Source organism: Microtus oregoni, unplaced genomic scaffold (genome assembly GCF_018167655.1).
Source record: "Microtus oregoni isolate MIOR12 unplaced genomic scaffold, Mior012 000006F_ref0000085, whole genome shotgun sequence".
Classification (NCBI taxonomy): Eukaryota; Metazoa; Chordata; class Mammalia; order Rodentia; family Cricetidae; genus Microtus; species Microtus oregoni.
Genome location: NW_024543065.1, coordinates 49,598,098 through 49,608,061, shown reverse-complemented (window position 1 = coordinate 49,608,061; position 9,964 = coordinate 49,598,098).

Genomic DNA, 9,964 nt, shown 5'->3' with positions numbered 1-9,964 from the left:
TGTGAAGAGCATCACTAAAACATTTGTTTCATCCTGACTCAGGACTGGCCTCCTATCCTTGTTCATCACCTGCCTCTTCTGGCTCCATTGGATTCAGAGCAGAAGCCAATTACCAGATGAGACAAGACAGGATCTGGGAGAATTTGGGGTAAAGAAACATGAACATGGCTCAAAGTTCTGAGTGTTCTTTCTGGGTCATAGAAATCATGTTAGCAAATGGGGGTAAGGAAGGAATGAGTGACAGAAAGAAGCATCTACTTGACCTTAAGTAAAGTCTCCTTACCTGGGAATTTCCTCACACCTGAAAGGAGCTCACCCCCTCACATCTCCAGACCAATCAAAAGTCACCCAGGAGAAATCAGATTCAAAGAGAAGAGGACAAAAAAGATGTGGACTCTCATAAGAAGATTGAGATTTGTTTTTGCCCCTCGAGACAAGCTGTGAATTAATTTCTATATCTACCCATAAACCAAGGCTTTGTCCCTATTGATGTCACAATGTTCTAGACAAGGAAGATACAGGATTGGTAGTTACATTTTAGATAAAGAAACTTTTGGAGGATTACTGGGGTTTCTTATTTCCCATTGATAAGTAAAGAGTTTTATGTGTGTTGGTTAGTTGATGTGAGGCATGAGATGTAGAGGTTTGCCCCTAGATGAAAATGACTTCTGAGGGGAACATGATTGAAACATTCAAACTATCTGGAACAAACAATAAAACCAAATATAATGTCAGAATTGGGAAGGAAAAATTTGGGTATAGAGAAGAAAATAGTGTGGTGGTATTTTTTTATACTATAACATATAAAGCTTGCATGAAGATCAGGGTGCAGAGATAAGCCACTAGTTATCCATAGAGGCCAGGCAATGGTGCCATACATCTTTAATCCCAGCACTTGGGAGACAATGGCAGACAGATCTCTGTGAGTTCAAGGCCACCTTGTGCTACATGAGATAAATTTGTATAAAAGAGAAACAGAGATCACACAAAGGTGATTCCAACACTTGGGATCACATACCTTTAATCCCAACACTAGGGAGGTGGAGACAGGAGTGATGTGGCTGGGTAGAGATATTAATATAAGGCAGGAGGACACAGGAACCCAGGCAGTCTAAGGCTTTGTAGACACAGAATCACCCCTTTGGTGATCATTAGAAGTAAGAACTCTGGTGACTGGCCATTCTGCTTCTCTGATCCTTCAGTTTTCACCCTCTGTTAGCTGACTCTGAGCTTTTATTATTAAGACCAATTAGAATTTGTGCTACAAAATAACAACTTTTTGATATACAGTGTAACCATAGATAAGGATGTCCCAACCAGAGCTTGGGTACAGATTGTAGTAGAAGATTTCTTATGTAGCACGCACAAGCACCTGATCCATCAGGAGTACAATGTATAATGTATACCCACTGTGTCATCATGAGTGCACTGAGCTGAGTCTGAGATATGCCCTGTGTCCATCACCCTAAGTCGCTCTAGGCAGAAGTCCTTCCACCCCATTGCACCTCTTGGACCTTGGTCCTTGCTACATGTGCTTGGTCTAGATCAGGGCAACATGATCATCCAAGGCATCTGTGTAATGGGTGAATGTCACAAACATTCCAGCTCCAGACCTCTATATGGAGGCACTTATAGTCATGATGCAACAAAAATTACTCACAGGTAGCATTCAGGTTGAATAGGTCACTTCAGGTGGCAGTCAGTCATTGCCAGATTACATACTCACAGGGTCCTCTGTCATTCGTGATACTAAATAAATGAGAGTACAGTGACCCTCTGACAAGTTCAATCTATCACCTTGTGCAGACTTTGACCATTTTATACTGACAGCTAGCTTATATTCTGAATCTTAGGTTCATACCATCATCAATCTCCTTAAGGTTAGAATGGCCAGTTGTGGTATTGGCCTCAGGCAGCAGTGCCGTGCAGACACCATATAGAAGATGCCTCCTCTGGAATCCTTGTTCTTTGCAAAGGCCTTTTAGTAACCAGCATTGGTCTTTTAAAACTCCTCCTTCAATCTATGTTCTTAGAGAACCAAGCAGAAGAAAAATCATAGTCAGATACCAGAGGACCTGAGTGCTCAGAGATAGTGAGCCTCCTGTGCTCTGTGGGAGAAACAGTTTTTGTCATGTGTGAACTGACTGGCAAAGTTTGAATGTACAGACCGAGAATCTTGGATCCAGATCCCTACTGTCTGTGCTGGTTCTAATAGGCCCACTCCCTGCCTACCTTGCACCATGGAGGGCTGTGTCCCTCTAGCTGTACTTATAGCCACTGCCCAGCCTGGGCCAGAGCCATCCAAGGCTTTTCTCTTTAAGGTTAAACATAATAAGGCTTCACATTGACCTTCCTTAAGAAGAACCCACAAAATCCCCTCAATACTTCATGCATGTAAAGAAATCTCATACAATAGACAAGCAGTTGGACTGGCATTCACCTAACCCTGAGGAAGCATAATTTTGCCCAATGTTTCCATGTGTTTGATAGAAAGCAAAATGAGCCACCGGACCACAAAAGATAAAAAAAAATGAATCTTAGAATAATCTAAGAGTATGAAGGGAATTGTTTAGGGAGCCATGGAGTTGTCCTTATTTACTTGCCTACAGAAGCCTGCATCCTAAATTTTTCAGATTATAGTCCATGGCTCCTCAGGCTCTATGGGCCTTGCAGTTCATGAGAAACTGAGACCCTCCCTCTGTTTCACTTTGTTTAATTCAGCCCACTTTGTCTTTCTCTATGTTCCCATAGAAATCAAAGAAACATATAGTTTAACACAATAAACGGTTGACATTAATCTTGTACATCCTCTAGAGAACTTTCAGGTGTCATTGTATGCAGGTAACTACAACTATATTGATACTTCCTATTGCCACTATATTCATTTCTAATAAAGGCAGGCCCATTTGTTTATATTGTATCTTTCATTTAATATATCTATATGAATAATGCTTAAATTTTCCACAATGAACAGTAGATTTTCCCTGCAGTAATCTTTGAAGCTTCCAGGCAGAAGATGGGGACCCACAACAATGACACCACCTGGTTGAAATGTTGTCATGATGCTGATAGCACTACTATGAGACTGGTTTGGGGGTACCAGCTATGGAAATGGTGCACCTTCTTACAATTCAGTTCCTGTTATGTGCTCATGCAGAGGACTATGATCTGTGAGTCCCCTTAAATAAAAATCCCTTTATCATGCTCAATTCTGAACTAGTGTGAAGTAGTAGGAGCTACAGGCTATGTTCCTACTGCCCCAGCTCCTAGTCGCGTGGCTAGCTTATACCCCGAAATAACAACACACAAACTGTATTCTTTTAAACACTGCTTGGCCCACTAGCTCCAGCCTCTTACGGGCTAATTCTCATATTTTGCCTAACCCATTTTTAGTAATCTGTGTAGCACCAGTCTTACCGGGAAAGATTCAGCATGTCTGACCTGGCAGCTTGCTTCATCGCGTCTGCCCCAGGAGAGGAGAACATGGCGTCTGAGCTCACTTCTTCTTCCTCCCAGCATTCTGTTCTGTTTAGTCCTCCCACCTATGTTTTAACCTGTCAGGGCCAAGCAGTTTCTTTACTATTTAACCAATGAACTTCCTCCATCAGTGTGAGACCATTTTATTTGTTTTCTCCAACAGTATGTCACATCAAGTTGTGTTAGGACCAAGCTTGAACCCCTGCATAATTGAGGTAATTTCCAGTAGTTGTTCAGAATGGACCGTTGAGCTGCACTTCTCCTTCTTCTACTCCTATTATTCTTATGATTGTTTTTATTTATTGTGTCCCATATTTCCTGAATGTTTTGTGATGAGAGTTTTTGGATTTGCTGTTTTCTTTGATAAGTGCATTTATTTTCTCTATGGTATCTTCAGAATCTGAGATTCTTTCTTCTATCTCTTGTATTCGGTTGGTTATGCTTATTTCTGTAGTCTCTCTCTATCCGTTTACCTAGATTTTCCATGTCCAGCCGGCCCTCTGTTTGTGTTTTCTTCCTTGCCTCCATTTCAGTTTTCAGGTCTTGAAATGTTTCCATTATCTGTTTGATTGTTTTTACTTGGTTTCCTAAGGAAAACCAAGTAAATTCACTGATTTACTCAATTATTCAAACTTTCTGTTATACTTCTCATCCATTTCTATAAGATCGTTTTTTACATGCTGTTTAAGAGCCTCTATCACTTTCATAAAGTCAATTTTTTCTACTTCTTCTTGATTAAGGTGTTCATGTCCTCCTGTTGTGAGGTCACTGGGTTCTGGTGGTTTCATGTTGTTTTTCAGATTGTTGGGTGAATTCTTGCATTGGCGCCTGCCTATCTCTTCCCCCGAATGTTCCCCTATGGATCTTCTTTTACAGGATCAGGTCTCCTTGCCTACTGATGTACCTTCCCTGTGATGGCACTCCCCAGTGATGGTTCTCCTGGTGCCTAGATTCTGTCCCAGCACCCAAACAGGCTGAGCTGGGTGATGTTATGTGCCCGAAGAGGGGAGGAATGCAGAAGGGGGGAGGTTCTGGATGCAAGCTGGGTGAGATAGGAAGAAAGAGGCAGTATCCGTGGAGTATAGCCCCTGCAGGAAGACCATGAAGTATAGGGGGATGAGGAACGTCAGGAAGACCAGGAAGTATAGGGGGATGAGGAACATCTGAGTTCCCTGTCCCGGGCTGCTCCCGTGGGTCAGAAACTCACTCACCCCAGTGATGGCTCTCCTGGTGCCGAGATCAGCTGTCCATGCTGGTTAGGTAGCTCGTAAACAAAGGGCCTACCTTGCTTGCTGCATTCAGGCTATTGAGACAAAGGAACTACCACCTGCCTGGTTGCCCTCACGACTCGGTCCCAGCCAGAACTTACACTTTTCAGCAGTGAGAAATGTCTGCTTCTGGCAGCACCAGTTACTTCACAGATGTTGATTGGCATTGAAGAAACACGTTATAGAATTTGCCTTTAATGTGACAAGGCTACTCATTTGGGGAAAAATCTGGTCTTGCTTGGACTGCTTGATAGTATGCTTTATATGTTGGTCATAGAAGACCCACAGAAAAATGACTGCTGAACTTGCCAAAAGAAGGTGAGTTAATCCTTCAGGGTTCCTGCACCATGACAGAGTCTGTCAGACATTCTGCCAGACACAGAAAATAAATGACTTACAAACTTCCAATATAGGCCAAATAGTCTTTCAAATTTCCTGCTTCATGAGAAAGTCTGCTGGATACTATGGGCCTGTAGGTTGAAGATGACACCCCAATGTTACAGAAGAACAGAAGAACTCTTAGTGACTTTATAGGTAGTGACATATTGCTGTCAATTTTAGAGTTTTAGAAGTTGCTTATAATGTACTTTCTGTTTATTTATGTCATACTATATCATTCTGGGGCCTTTGATGAAGTTTAAGTCATATAGTTACAGTTTTCCTTAGCTATGATAAAAGATAAGCTATATATGAAACCTTAAACTCACAAGGACAGATAGATGATAGAATATTTTCTTTAATTTTGCCAGATACAAGTAGTCTAAATATTTTAGGGGTAATTCTTGCTTGATACTTTTCTTATTACATGTAATTTTACTATGCTAAAGTTAAAACCTTCCTTTTTTAGACAGAAAAGGGAAAGTCATGTGGGATTCCCATCTGTATGCTGTGAATATGGTTTATTAACACTAGTTAATAAATAGGGTATCTATGGCAGGGCAGAAAAGCAAGACAGGAAATCCAAGCAGAGATAGAGGAGGAAAGAAGAAGGAATCAAGCAGATGTCATATAGTTGCCAAATGAGAAAGATTCCAGAAATTTACTGGTAGGCTGTTGGGACCAATCAAGTCCTGGCCTTCAGCTGCTCTTCCCTGTCTAGAGACTTCTAATGGAAAGGACTAAAAGCTGTGCTTTGCCTAGAGGATCGAGGATGGGATTTTCACCTGTTGGCCATTGACTGCAGGGAATTTAAGCCTCCAAGGTGCTATTAAAGAGGGGCTTTTTGGTACCAGTGTTGGAAGGTCTGTGTGTTGGTCTGTCTCTGCCTGTGTATTCTCAACCTCCAGTCCCTTGCCCTAACCTCACGAACTGGGTTCTAGCACATAGAGCACAGACAGGGGCCGCGAAGTGCGGCAGTAGGCCACAGCTTCATGCTGATACATAAATTAATTGAAATGGGTTAATTCAACATGTAAGAACTAGCTAGGAATATGCCAAAGATATTAGTCAAACAATGCTATAATTAATATAGTTTTGTGTAATTATTTAGGTCTGTATGGGCAATATATGAACACACAGTCTCCATTTACAGTCTCTTCCTCACATACGTTTGAACAAGAAAGAGAGCTTTTTTTCAGGTTCACATGTATACTGACTATGTGACATATGAAATGTATAGTCAATAACTTGATGAAATTAGACTGATGCCCCAAATATGTTTGACAGTTGTGCTGTTTACTTTGTGTCTCTTAAAACAGCCTAGAGACATCTGGGGAACCTCAAGGTTGCCTCTATCAGCTTGGTATGTGGGTATATATGGGGATAATTTATTTCTAATAAATTGATTTCGAGGGCCAGAACACTGAGGGTATTGCAATTGATAGGCTAAACAAGAAGAAGGTAACTAAGCAAACCATACAAAATATACCAGGAATCAACATTCTTGCATCAACTCTAACTGAATTCGAGTGGGTTAGCATAATGATATAAATAAATAAGAATACTTTATCACCTTAAAGTCCATTCTTTAGAATTCTAGAATTCTATGAGTACTCAATACTTATTATCTAAATGTTAAGTGACTCAGATGAAACAAACACATTCTTAGAATACAAAACCTATAAAAATGAAGAAGCACAAGTCTAATTCCATGAATAACAAATACAACTGAATCAATGAAGACATTTAATGAATATGAAGTCTTTTTGTTTTGTTTTTCAAGACACAGTTTCAATGTGTATCACTGAATGTTCATAAACTCTCTTCTGTAGAACCATAGAATAGGCTGTCTGAGAATAAAGGTGAGCACAACCACAACCCAACTAAAGTGAATAGTTTTAAAAAATAAATAAATTAATAAATAAATAAATGAACAGAGGCAAACCAGAAACAGAATACTGCACCATTGCAGTAGTGGTACATGTGAAAACACAGTAGCAACTCTGTGTTTGTGTTTGCTTTCCCTCTAAAACCAGCATCAATACAAGGATGCTATTTTGACCACTTATTTTCAACAGTGGAGAGACTAGACCTTCCCACTTTCCAGCTGTAGCACTAGAGCAAACAGGCCCTGCCCCTTACCCAGACAGCATAGCAGAACTGCCCAGTGATTTGAGCTAAGGGTAACCCAACCCAGATTTTATGAACAAAGGGGAGCTTTCCATGTTATTTATCAGATATCTGGTAGCATGGGCACAGAAGCATTGCCTTCCCCTACCTGCTGCCCAGTAACACCTGAGACAGGTAGTAGAGCTGACTAAGATCATAAGGGAAGGAGTGCTGTCCCTACCTCTCGCCAGCTGCAGCACCATCTGTTCCTATTTGCCTAGAGTTAATGTTTGAGGACATTGAGTCATCAGGAAGGACTATGTCCTCTGTCATGCCCCTTGGGGATCCTGACTGTCCTGTGACAACTCTTAATTGCATCAGAACAGTTGGTTAACGACCTGAGTACCTTTGTACCATATAGAGTCTCAGAAGGAGATGTCCAGGTGATTAGTGGAGGCCCAGAGGATATGGGGAATCATCTGGAACAGGTTTTAGGTAAGGTTTTAAATCCTCTATACATAAATGCTGGAAACTTATCTTGCTTATTCTGGAAGATCAGCATATGCTATTAAACCTTGAGACAAATCCCCATGCCTCTTTATTGTTTACTTACCTGTTCTCTTGTGGTTACAGTCTACCCATTATTTCACCTTTTAGATGCCTGTCTCCCTTTGGTCCATTGCAACTAGGGCTTTGGAGGTCTGAATGTCCCCACTGTTTTGGAATGTTCCAGTGTCTGAAAAAGCCTCAAATACCTGTGGATGAAGAATGAATGGATGAATAAATGGATAAATAAATATAAGAAAAGAGCAGATTTAAAGGAATCTCATGTTGGTAGATAGCAAAATAGGCTAAAGCCACAGTTTGACATTTAATTTACAGTTACTTATCCATTTTATTTATGTGTAAAGAGGTGGAGAGAGACAGAGAAAGAATGTCTATATGTTTACTCATGCCTATGTCAGTGTATGAGTAAAAACATGCTACTGTACATATACGAAGATAAGAAAATATGAGGAAATTGGTTCTCTAATTCCAACAAGTTGAATCTGGGAATTTAAGCCAGCATTTAATCTTTGGCAGCGAGTGCCTTTACACACTAAAGCATCTTGATGGCCCACCCTTCTCTGATTTTCATTTAAAGGAGCACCCTGTCATACTAGGGATCATCCATTTTTAGTAAACAATGACCAATGAGACAAACTTTGAGAAGAAAACAATCTGGCTTCCCCTCCCCACCAGTCCACCAAGAGATTTCTGCTAGGAAATCACTGTTCTCCTTTTGGGTTTTGAGAATAAACTCCTCGTTCCCTCTCAATCTCCTGTCTTAGAAGAATTCAGCAATACACTGAGTTTCCTTCCTACTATACACAGTGAAAACATGGTCTCTGCAATTTTTTAGATAGAGGTCTGAGGTTTTAGGCCAGGTCCCCACAGTCTTTATCAGACCACATCTTTTGCATCTCACTCTATGATACAGTGTTGGAGCTGTCTGTGCTAGTGCTATGATCTGACTACTCTCACTCTGCCATAAAAGTTCCTGAATGTTCCTTGTTCCTTACACTACACAGAGCTAAATATATAGTATGAAACTTCACTCCAGTCCAATAAAATTAAAGATCAGATCATTCCTTTGTGTCAGGAATTGGGAAAAGACTGCTCAATGATGTTGTCCAGAAATGGAGAGAGTCTTCAGAATATGTTCCTTAAATATCCCTTCATGATCTCTACCATGGCAACTGTTTCTTGTTCTCTATCACTTGCTCACTCTTATTTTTATTCATTTTTAAAGATTTTAAAAGTTTTTTTTAGAAATCTCTACATACATACTGTATTTATATCATTTGAATTCCTCATTTTCACACTTTAACTCCTCCCATGCTGCCTATTCTCTCTCTCTCAAATTCATGTCTGTCCTTTAAATGTTGTTATTATTATACTTTTCTTTTGGAAAATTAATAAATATATTAATAAAATATGCTGGACCCATTTAGTATTGCCCATGTGTGTTTAGGATAAAGGTCTGAGGTTTTATAGCTGACCATTTGGAATTTGGTAATCTATCATGGGCTCATCCATGAAGAATACTGATTTTCCCTCAGCACGCACTAATTACTATAGATCTTTATTTATGGGTAGAGACCTGGGAAACTTTCTCTTTCATGCTGGAATTTAAGATGGTGTTGTCAGTGTTTAGGTCTTGTTTAGGCAACCATATAGTTGGAAATTCTTGGATGCAGCTTCCTTGTCATATATAGAACATACAATCTCACAATAAACATCCCAGTCCTCTGATTCTTGCAGCCTTTCCAGCCCCTCTTCTGAAGTGTTCTATGAGTTCAAACAATGGGGTCAATATAGATAAATAAGTTGGAGCTGGACACCCTGTGGTGTCTGTTGTTCTCTGCATTTGGACAAGTTTTGGATTTCTTTGCTGGTCTTCATCTGTAAAAATAGAGCTTTCCTTGACATCGATGAGAGCCATATTTAGTTGTGGGCATAGGTATGTATAAATTTACCTAAAAATTATACTAGTTTAGGAATTTGGCCATGCTATGTTCTCCTCTAGGATCAATGAACTTACTAGCCAAATGTGATCATTTAGGATCCCATACCAGAAATGATTTCCTTACTAGCAAGCACTTCTAAGTCTACTTAGACAGTTGTTGGTTACCTGCAAGATATAAGTGACACTTTGGACCTTTAGGGATATCATGCCATGCTGGTCATTT